The following is a 9,978-nucleotide window of genomic DNA, read 5'->3' on the forward strand; positions in this document are numbered from 1 at the left end:
GAAATCATTTCTGAGTCATCTACCATATTGGATTGCCAGCTGTCCACTCCCTAAAAGACCACAGGAAAATCCATTGGTCAAGCAAAGCTGATTTATTAGATCTGGTATAGAGTTCTAGCAGTATCTCCAGGTGAAGAAATTAGGGAGATAATTTATAGGGTGTTAGGGCCTGGACTGAGTAATTTTAAGGGGAATCTTGCAAAGCAGGGAACTGGTTGGATGGGAGGAACTCATGATTTAATAGCACTGGGCTGGTGGGCATGACAAGCAGAAGGATTTGAAGCAAGTTTTGGTGAGTAAAATGGTGCTGCTGATACGTACACAAGTACACTGCATAGTTGGCTCTCAGAGTTATCTTCCAGGAGCAGCTATTTCCTAGAGAAAGCAGCTGGGTTATTTTTGCTTGGTCTCAATATTATTTAACACGGGAATAGGAAAGGTAGGTTTGGTGCCAATGTTGTTTAGCCCAGGGACAAGAAATTATGTTGGTTTCAATGCTCAGCATTAAAAAAAAGTAAATTGTTTTACTAAAGTATCCAAAATGGTACTAAAGGGGCAAAACCTGACCCATATTTGGAGATGTGGGAGGTTGTATTAATGGCCCCATTCTTTGCACCTCCTGTATCCACACTCTTTGCCATGTTACTTTGCAGTGCCCTTCCACTGTGTGCAGGACACAAATCCCTGCCTTTGAGCTCAGCCATGTGACTTGCTTTGGCCATTGGGATGTTGGCAGATCTGATACAGGCAGCATCTTGAGAAGGTCTTGTGTAACTGGGCTTGCTCACTTTTGCACTTGCGCCATCGCCATAAGAAAGACATGTCCAGTCCAGCCTGCTAGTATCAGCAGGAGGAAGAGAACCGTGGAGCAGAGCTGCTTTTGCTAAGATGCCCTCACCTAGCCAACTAGAGCAGAGTGCCCAGCTGACCCATAAACAGTGGTTGAGCCCAGGTGAGATCCAGCCCAGAACACCTGAACCCCACAGATGCTTAAGAAATAAATGTCTATTATTGGATACCAATGAGGTTTTGAAGTTGTCGTGCAGAAAGAGCTGATTCAGCAGGCCTCCAGGGGGAAATGATACAGGAGTTGAGAACTGAGGGTTAAGGAAGGGACATTCAGAGGGGTACAATAGGCTGAGTGAGAGCAGCACGTGCAAAGGTGTGAGATGTGAGAAAGAGCACAGAGCATTCAGGGAACTGAGTCACTGTGGACTATTGGAGAATAGAATTCAAAGTGGAGAGTAGGGTATTGAGGGCAGATTCGAGTCTGAAAAGCCACGCTAGTTAGAAATACCGATCACTGCCTCCCTACTTAGACCCATATTCCAATGTGCTGTTTGCCTGTGCGATTCAGCTCTCTCCCAGCCCTGCTGAGTGGATTGCTCATGGGCTGGCCCCACACTCTTGGGATTTTGAACTAAGAGATACAGAGGCTGGAGGAGCTGGCATTCAGTAACTTTGATAGCTGCATAAAAGGCGAAAGTCCATGAAGGTCCATGGATGCCCAACTTAGAGATCTCTAGAGCTTCTCTTGCTGAGATTCTTCGAGTTTCCAAGAGCAGTGCCCTTCTAATAAAACTCCCTTTGATTTGAATTAATTTGAATGTGCTTCTATTTCTTACAACCAAGATGCCCTGGATAAAACAGAAATTGATAGTAGGCAAATAGGTTGTCAGCAGTTGTTATGCTGGTAGGTGTTTAGTATCCAGCTCTGGGAATGGCGGGAGGTGGAAAGGAGGATCCCTGATTTGTGGCATTGGTTGAATCCTGTTGTTCTGGTTTGCTAAAGCTATTAATTCACAAATGTACAGTTCTAAGACCTTGAAAATGTCCCAATTAAGGCATGAGTAGGATGATACCTTCTCTGAAGAAAGGCCTATGGCATCTGGGGTTCCTCTGTCACATGGCTGAAGTCTGCTGAGCCTCTCCCAGGGTTAGCTTCTTTTTTCTGTTGCTTTCTCCAAAATGTCTCTGGGCTTCTGTATTAACTTGTCTCTCTCAGCTTCTGTGTGTCCTTGCTTGTTTCTCCCAGAGCATTTCTCTCTAAGTGTCTAGGGGTCCTCTTTTAGCTTCTTGGGAGCATACTCTGGATTTCATCTCTTAGCTTCTCTCCTGGTTCTGATTTCAATGACTATCTCCAAAATGTCTCTGGGTGTTTTCTCTCTAAGCATCTCTGAGCTCTCTGCAAAATGTCTCTGCCTTTTATCCTCTCATAGAGGATGCCAGTAAACTAAGACCCACCTTGAATGGGCGGGGTCACATCTCCATGGAAATAATCTAATCAAAAGGTCCCACCCACAAGATTGTATTAAAATAACATGGCTTTCTTGGGGTACATAACAGATTCAAACCAGCACGCCTGTGATGTGAATATTCCCATCGTGGCCAATGTCAAACTACCAACACGACTTCTCTGAAAGTGGTGTTGGGATGAGATGTACACGATCAGCTCTTGTGTACAAACCAGCGTACACTGGTTTGTAAAAGCCAATAGCTGATCTTGCCCACAGAAACGAGATGACGAAGGGGACATCATCGTTTGGAAAGCATTGCAATAAGATGCACACATTGTGCTGCTGCTGTGGCTCTGAGGCCTACCACCTTCAGAAGTCGACCTGCGGAAAACGTGGTTACCCTGCCAAACACAAGAGCAAGTATAACTAGAGTGCCAAGGCTAAAAGAAGAAATATCACTGGTAGCGATAGAATGAGGCACCTAAAAATTGTATACTGCTGATTCAGGCATGGATGCCGTGAAGGAACAAGTCCTAAACCCAAGAGGGCAGCTGTTGGAGCATCCAGTTCATCTTAAGGATTTCACTGATTAGTTGTGCAATAAATGTTCTGGTTTTAAACATAAAAAATAAATAAATAAATAAAAGCCAATAGCTGTAGGAAACAAGCTATTTGGAAGAGGTTATTGGATCCTTGATATTGCAAAGGGAAATAAGATACCTGACTATGTCCCGGGAAGGTGGCAGCCTGAGCAGCAGAAGCGAATGAGGCTCTCATTTGGTAGCCCCTGGCATGCATTCAGGGCGGTAAGGCTTTCTGGAGCAGTGGCAGCTGTTATGGAGGAGGTGGGGCTTTCTGGAGCATGGAGCACGTGTTACAAAAGATCTTAAGGACGCAGAGGAATGTGTGGACAGTGAGTTGGGATGATGACTTCTCACCATATTGGGAAGCTTAGAAAAGGGTAATGTTGGTATCAGAATGCACATCACAAAGGAAACCTGGTGTGGAGAGATCCCTGAGAGAGAGAGAGAGGGAGAGAATGAATGGGCAATGACTCTAACACTGGGGCCTCCTGGTTTTTGCTCTGCCCAAGCCCAATCAACCACTGGCTTCCTGCTTGTGAGACTCAATAAATTTTCTTTTCGGCTTAAACTAGTTTAAGTTATGTTCCTGTTACTTGGAAGCAAAAGAATACGGAGAAATTCAGTGTTACGACTTTTGAAAACAGTTGTCAGTAAGCTGTATATATCTATGAAATGTACATTTCTTAGTAAATCCCTACAGGGGAGCACAGCATACCTGAGTTACTAACATTTTTCTTCTTCAAATCGTCCCCATTCCATGTGTGGTTTGATTGAGATACTGATGCATCCCATGGTCCTGCACAGGACAGATTGGTTCAATGTCCCTTAGTGCACCTGGACATTTAACTGTCAAGTATTCAGATACGGTTCCAGAAATATAGAAGAAAACCCAACTATGCATGCCCCTGTCACCCTTCTTTGCTCTTCTAAGTAAACATTGAAGAATATCAATTTGCAAGTGCCCACATCTTGAAGTGGTCCTGTTTGAGGAGAGCCTCGAGAGATGAGGCAAGTTGTGATTCTGTGTTCCCACCTCCCGTTCAGTCAGGGAAGTTCTGTTCTAATTACTTTATATATTGGGTTGCAACACGTGAGTTGCTTTGAAGAGAAGATTCTGCAGCTAAAAAAATGTTTGAGACTCTCTAGGGCATTAGATCCTGAGTGAATGGTCACTGCATTGTTAGTACATGAATGAGTGGGCATTGGGGACGGAGGGTAACCATTGGCTCATTGACTCCTGGGTCTGACACAAAGAGCAGAAGCATTGCTGACTGCATTGCAGTGGCTGGGTAAGAGCACTGGCTTTGGAGCTGACTGGCTGCGTTTGAATCCCAGCTCCTCCGTGAACTGTCTGTATGACCTTGGACCTGTCCTTTAGCTTCCTCTTCCATCAACCTTATCAAGTGGGCATAATATAGTACCGAACTCATAAGCTCATCCTCAGGACTGAATTACTTTAAACATGCAGAGTATTTTCAGCAGTGCCTGGATCCCACTATGCCTGAGGGAAATCCAAGGAATTCCAGGTCTTTGCCACCCTCTTGCAGTCCGAAGTAGTGACTGCATGCAGAATATTCTGGAAAGAAAAGGACAGTAAGGCTGGAAAGCCAGGAAAGCAAGAAAGAACGTCCCTCACACACATCTGTAATTGTGTAGGGTGAGGCAGGGTGGCTTATTCCCTTGCACACATTTTCCTTTGGAAAAAAAAGGAAAGGAAAGGATAAGGAAAAACTCTGGCACTATCCAGTGCATCAGTCACCTGGGTTTTGTGCAAGGAATGGCTAGCAACAATGAATCTGATATCAGAGCTTGACAGCCAAAGACTTAATTTATGAAGTGTTTAGTACGTTCCTGACAAAAATCAGCTCCAAAATATGGACACACGATCATTTGTGCCTTATGGTTCCCAGCTGCAGAGTTGCAGCTGTGAATGCTCCTTGTTGGGAGCCTGGCAGAGCACTGGGAGTGGATTTCCAGGAATGAGGGTTTCTTCAGCATGATTCAGAAGAGCCAGGTTCCTGGCGGACTGGAAGGCTCAGAAGAGTGGGGGCAGAGAGTACCCTGGGTCAGGGCAGGAGGAGGTCTGAGGACTGGGTTTGCCTGTGGAATGAGCCCTCAGCCCGGGGTTCCTTCAGACTTAGCCTCTCTGGAATTCTCCTGCTAACAATAAGGGCACAGGGCAGCGGTGATTTATTTCTCTCCAATATGTGGATATAGAAACAAAGACCTACATCTTCATGGGGCAAATTTGTTTAATAAAAAGCGTCAATCATTGAAAAGAAGGAGAAGAGCATATTTCAAAGGCAATTTGGATTAGAGCCTTTTACAGAATGAGAAAAGTTCATTTTAGAGGGGGAAACTTTACCCACTAAAACCTGAGTTTAAATCACCATTGAATGTCTGATGAATGAATGAGTGAATGAATGCATAAATAAATGAATGAATGAATGCACGTTGCCTCGGCAGGAAGATTGACGTGTTACGGAGAGCATATTGGACCAGGCATGAGAAAGGATGGACTCTGGGATAGGTCAGTGACACGTCCTTGGCTTGGGACTTTGGGGAAATTATTTACCTTCTTTAAACCTTGATTTTCTTAATTGTAGAATAAGCAACACGTCCCGACTCCTTCTCAGGTTTGTGGCTCTGCTCAAACAAGACAACATGTGTGGGTACATTGTCAACTCTAAAGCCAAATTCAAGCCTGAGGGATGATGGTGTAGATAATGATGACATCCCATGGCCTTGCGAAGCTCTGTGCCAGCTCATCACAGAGATGGAGGAGCTCAGGGTACAGAAAACTGAGGAATTTCTGTTCACCACGCAGACCAAAGGAACTCAGAACATTGCCAAAGTCAAGGTCAAGTTCAAATAATAGGGGAACCCTGATCAAGCTTTAATGAGATCTACATGAATAGTTTTTAATAAGGAAATAAAGAAAGTCTGCTCCTCTGATACCTGTAGTTTTGGTCAAGTGGGTGTCTGAATTGTCAGAAGACAATGAAATATGTATGGCTGGGGTTGCTATAAATTTCCTTTGCTTTTTAACTTAATTTTTCTGACTCATGGCAAAGCAAATTTCTATTGTGCCCTGGAGCCCCACCCCCCACACTCCCTGCAGAGATCTTGGTTATATTTGAGGATATAAGCAAGGCATTAAAGGAGCATTTAAAAAAAAAAAAAACAAAACTGTTTTAGTTTCAGTTCCCCTAAAGTAGGCCTTGAGACAAGGATTTGGGTGTAAAATAGTTCATATTTGTCAGGGTTCTCCAGAGAAATAGGATATATATGATTTATTATAAGGAACTAGCAAGTCCAAACTCCTCAAGGTAGGCTGCAAGCTGGAAACTTGGAAATCCCGATAAAGGCGATGCTAAAGTTGAGTCCAGGCATAGGCTGGCTGGCTGAAATTGATGCAGAAATTCTTCTTTCCTACCTCTGAAATCGTCAGTTCTGGCTTTTAAACCCTCCCACTGACTGGAGGAGGATACTCCCCAGATTGCTAAGGGCAGTCTCCTTTGTTGATTGTAGATGCAATCAGCAGTAGATGTAATCAGCTGATTCTAGATGTAATCCATCTGTGAAATACCCTCACAGTAACAGGCCAGTGCTTGCTTGACTAAACAACTGGACACTGTAACCCAGCCAAGTTGATCCATGAAGTTAACCATCATAGTCTCTTTGGGAGGTGATCCTGAGAGGCACAATGAGAGTGTGGAAGAAGGGAGAAAGCCAAGAATGTGTACATGATTGAGTGTATTAGTGCTGTGGGTCACGGGGCCTCAATCACGAAGGGTATTATGCCTCAGAATTGTTCCTTCAAGAGGTGACATTTATCCTTCAAGAGGAGTATTTATCTGTCAACCGCCATTCATCACTGCTTGTGGGTCTCTTCTGAGGCTTAACTCCATGGTGCTTCTTGTCAGCTTTAGCGCTGGCTGGAAACATTCCCAATAGTCAGAGAAAACACTCAGGCAGAGAGAGGCAGCCTCTTAGGACGAGGCTTTTAGGGCCTTCAGGAACTGTCTAAAGATCCAGGTGAAGGAGTGACCAGGTGATGTCCTTCCAGGCCAGGCCAAGATAAATGGAGGGCTTTGGCAGAGTCTCCATACAAAAGGAAACAGATCAAGGTGAAAAACAGGCTTAAAATGAAATTATAAATGAAATCAACAATTTCAGCCTCACATGTGACTTTCTCTGAGGTCTAATGGTTCTGTGGCCCATGGGACCTGAAACTGGAAGGTGGGGTTGAAATATCCAACAAATGAGGATGTCTTCACTGTTAGTCCTTCACTTCCTGCATCACCATTACTCAGAGAGTGTTTATTGAAAATGCATATTCTTGGGCCTTACTCAGACTTACCATGTTCAGATCTGGGGGTCAGGACGGTGGGCTTCTATGGAACAGAGATTTACAACTAACACCCCGAGTAATTCTGATAAAAGTTTCTTTACAGTCCTCAGCCTAGCTTTTCCTAAATCTCCCATAACTCAGCAGTCACTTGACATTTCAGTCCCAGCCATGGAAAATTCTGGCTATGGCCTCTGGGACTTAAACCTCCTTTGGAAGCCAGCCTAGCAGGGGTGGTCACAACCCCTTGGATAGCCCAAATAGTTTTTACCGTGCCAAGAGACCCCTCCTCATCCCACACCCTCCAACTTGGCACATCTCATTAGTGTCCCCTTTCAACCTCTGCACTTCAGATCCTCTCTAAAGCTTAACCACTGGGTGCTTCTGTCCACGGTCTACTTCCTTCTCCGTCTCCAGTGATTTTCAGGGATGGGTCATGGGGAAGGACCCAGCTCCATGGGGAACATGGGTGGGAGCCCAGTAGATGCTGGTGGAGCAAGTAGGTGCGCCTGGTGGTCTCTGTCTTTGTTAGCTTTTTTTTTTGCCTCACTCTCCCTTCCTCTTTCTGTCTCCACTCATTCCACTGCCCCCCCCCACCTTCTATATCACTTCTCCTGCTTTCTTGCTTCATCCATCCCAACCCTCATCCTCCTCCTTTATGTGGATAGTATATAGAATTTAATTGTATGTTTGTGTGTTTTTCTCATTAAACATAGTTTTAGCTTTCCTGTCCATAATTTGCAAAGCAAATACGACTTTTCATATTTCTGTCTCTTGAAATTAGTCTTCTTTGGCATCTGAGATCTAAAGTGTTTTCTTCTTATCGTATGGAGCTCTTAACTTTTTTTTCCCCATTCATTGGATATTAGTAGGGATGAAAACTTTTCTGCATGTGCTACTGTGTGAAACACACATAGCCAAATGTCTTGGAGGCAATGCCTACCTATATTTTATGTCAAGAAATATAAATTATTGGTTTCACCAACCTGTCCTTGTATTGTCATTCACTCTCCAATTTCACACTTAACTGAAGATCATTAAGTCAAGAGATCGGATCTAAAGGATCTTTTTTTCAAACCCCCAAAGGAACTGATGTTGCTTTTAAATTATGTGGGGAGGCAGTGGAGGGAAAATAAGGATCAAACTTTTTCCCACATTACAAGCTTAATCTCCTCTGAAACCTATCCCACGAGAAGAGAATTATCCTTTACCATGTGATGTGACCATTAGCCTGAAGTTTGATTTAAAGAATGTAACGTCACTCAGATATGTTCATTTGTTAATAGCTCTCTTTACAAAATCTATGAATTAAGGAAGAGCTAAGGAAGAAAAGTGGGATATGTGTGGGGCACAAAGGTTGGGTCATGGTGTCTGCGGAGAACAAGCTCTGAGTCTGATGATTTACAGCACACGGGAGCACTTCAGAAGGCCCTGTTGGCGCAATGCCTGTGATCTTATCCCAGGAACTCTTTCAACTAAAGACGTTTTGGTCCCAGGCTCATCTTACTGGGAAAACCGAGGATGGAGGATGCTTATTGAAGTATCCATGGCATCTCCCCTTGGCTTTAAATTTATGGGCTAAATCCAGTACATAGAACCACCAGTGCTCCTTATACAGAGCAATAAAAAGACTTTCTAGAAGTTGGGAGGGGAAGATCAAGAAGTAGTGGAGGGTGATGTGTCTAGCCAATTTGAATAGGGAGTTGACTTCACCTGGGGATCCCCAAACCCCTCCCCAGAACTCAGGTGGGGAACACACAACAGTCTCCATTATTACGCCTTCCTCCTTCCCACGCAAAGTCGGGGATTAGGGTTTGGGAAGGGAGAAGGATGTTATTGAACAAGCAGTGGTTACATGTCTTCCAGACTTCAGGCCAGAAAACAGTGGAACGAGACATGGCCTGAAGCTTGTCTGTCTTCTCAACTATCAGGGGAAGGGAGAGGACACTTTAGTTTAGACACAATTGCATGAGCTTTAATGCCTGTTTCAGCTACTCAATTCAGACTCCAGTAAGAGCAGACACGTACACACACACACACACACACACACACATGCACACACAGTTCACATATCCAGGAAATTTAAAAAAGAAATGGGAATCATAAAAGAGTAGTAAGGAACAGTTTATGCAAAAAGGAAGACCCATCGTCCCCACTGGATAGGTGCTTGGAGCCATGTGGACTCAAGTCTGTGATGGGGCGCAAGCTGTGTCAAGAATCCCGTGGGCTGAATTATGCAATGTCCAAACTGTACGGCCACACCTGGCAGACTTGAGGGTCTGGGAACAGCCCAGACTTTGCCCAGGTACCAGGCTTTGGTGTTTTCACTCATTCTTGTTTCTGTCTGTTTGTGTTCCCTTAGAGACCCTAACTGTAACCCATTCTGAATTAAATCTCTGATTTATGTCAGATTAGGCATTAGTCTGTCATTTTTAGTGCGCTCTAGACCCTCACTGCATGTAATGGGTGGGTGGAACCAGTGAACGAGGAGAGGGATTATTCTGACATTGCTCATTGTGTGCCATGCCCTCCCCACTTCACCAGAGATCCTGCAAGATTTACCATGGCTGGAAGTTAAGGTACATACACTCTCTGGATCCATGTTCCAGTGGGTGTGGACCCATTTGTAGATCGGATCTTTGAGGATGTTGTTATTAGTTAAGGTGTGGACTCATTTGTGAATAGGCTCTTGGAAGATCTTATTTAAGATGAGGCAAATTGAATCAGATCTAGCCTTAGCCATATGACTTATAAAGAGGGGAAATTCGGACACAAGAGGGGAAATTCGGACACAATCAGTTAGTAG

At 44.3% G+C, this 9,978-nt stretch overlaps 1 pseudogene; it reads left to right on the forward strand.

Annotated features, from left to right (window-relative positions):
* Window positions 1–2,520: 2,520 nt before the first annotated feature.
* On the forward strand, window positions 2,521–2,814 carry LOC119514994 (annotated as a pseudogene).
* The last annotated feature ends 7,164 nt before the right edge of the window (window positions 2,815–9,978 follow it).

Source organism: Choloepus didactylus, chromosome 18 (genome assembly GCF_015220235.1).
Source record: "Choloepus didactylus isolate mChoDid1 chromosome 18, mChoDid1.pri, whole genome shotgun sequence".
Lineage (NCBI taxonomy): Eukaryota > Metazoa > Chordata > Mammalia > Pilosa > Megalonychidae > Choloepus > Choloepus didactylus.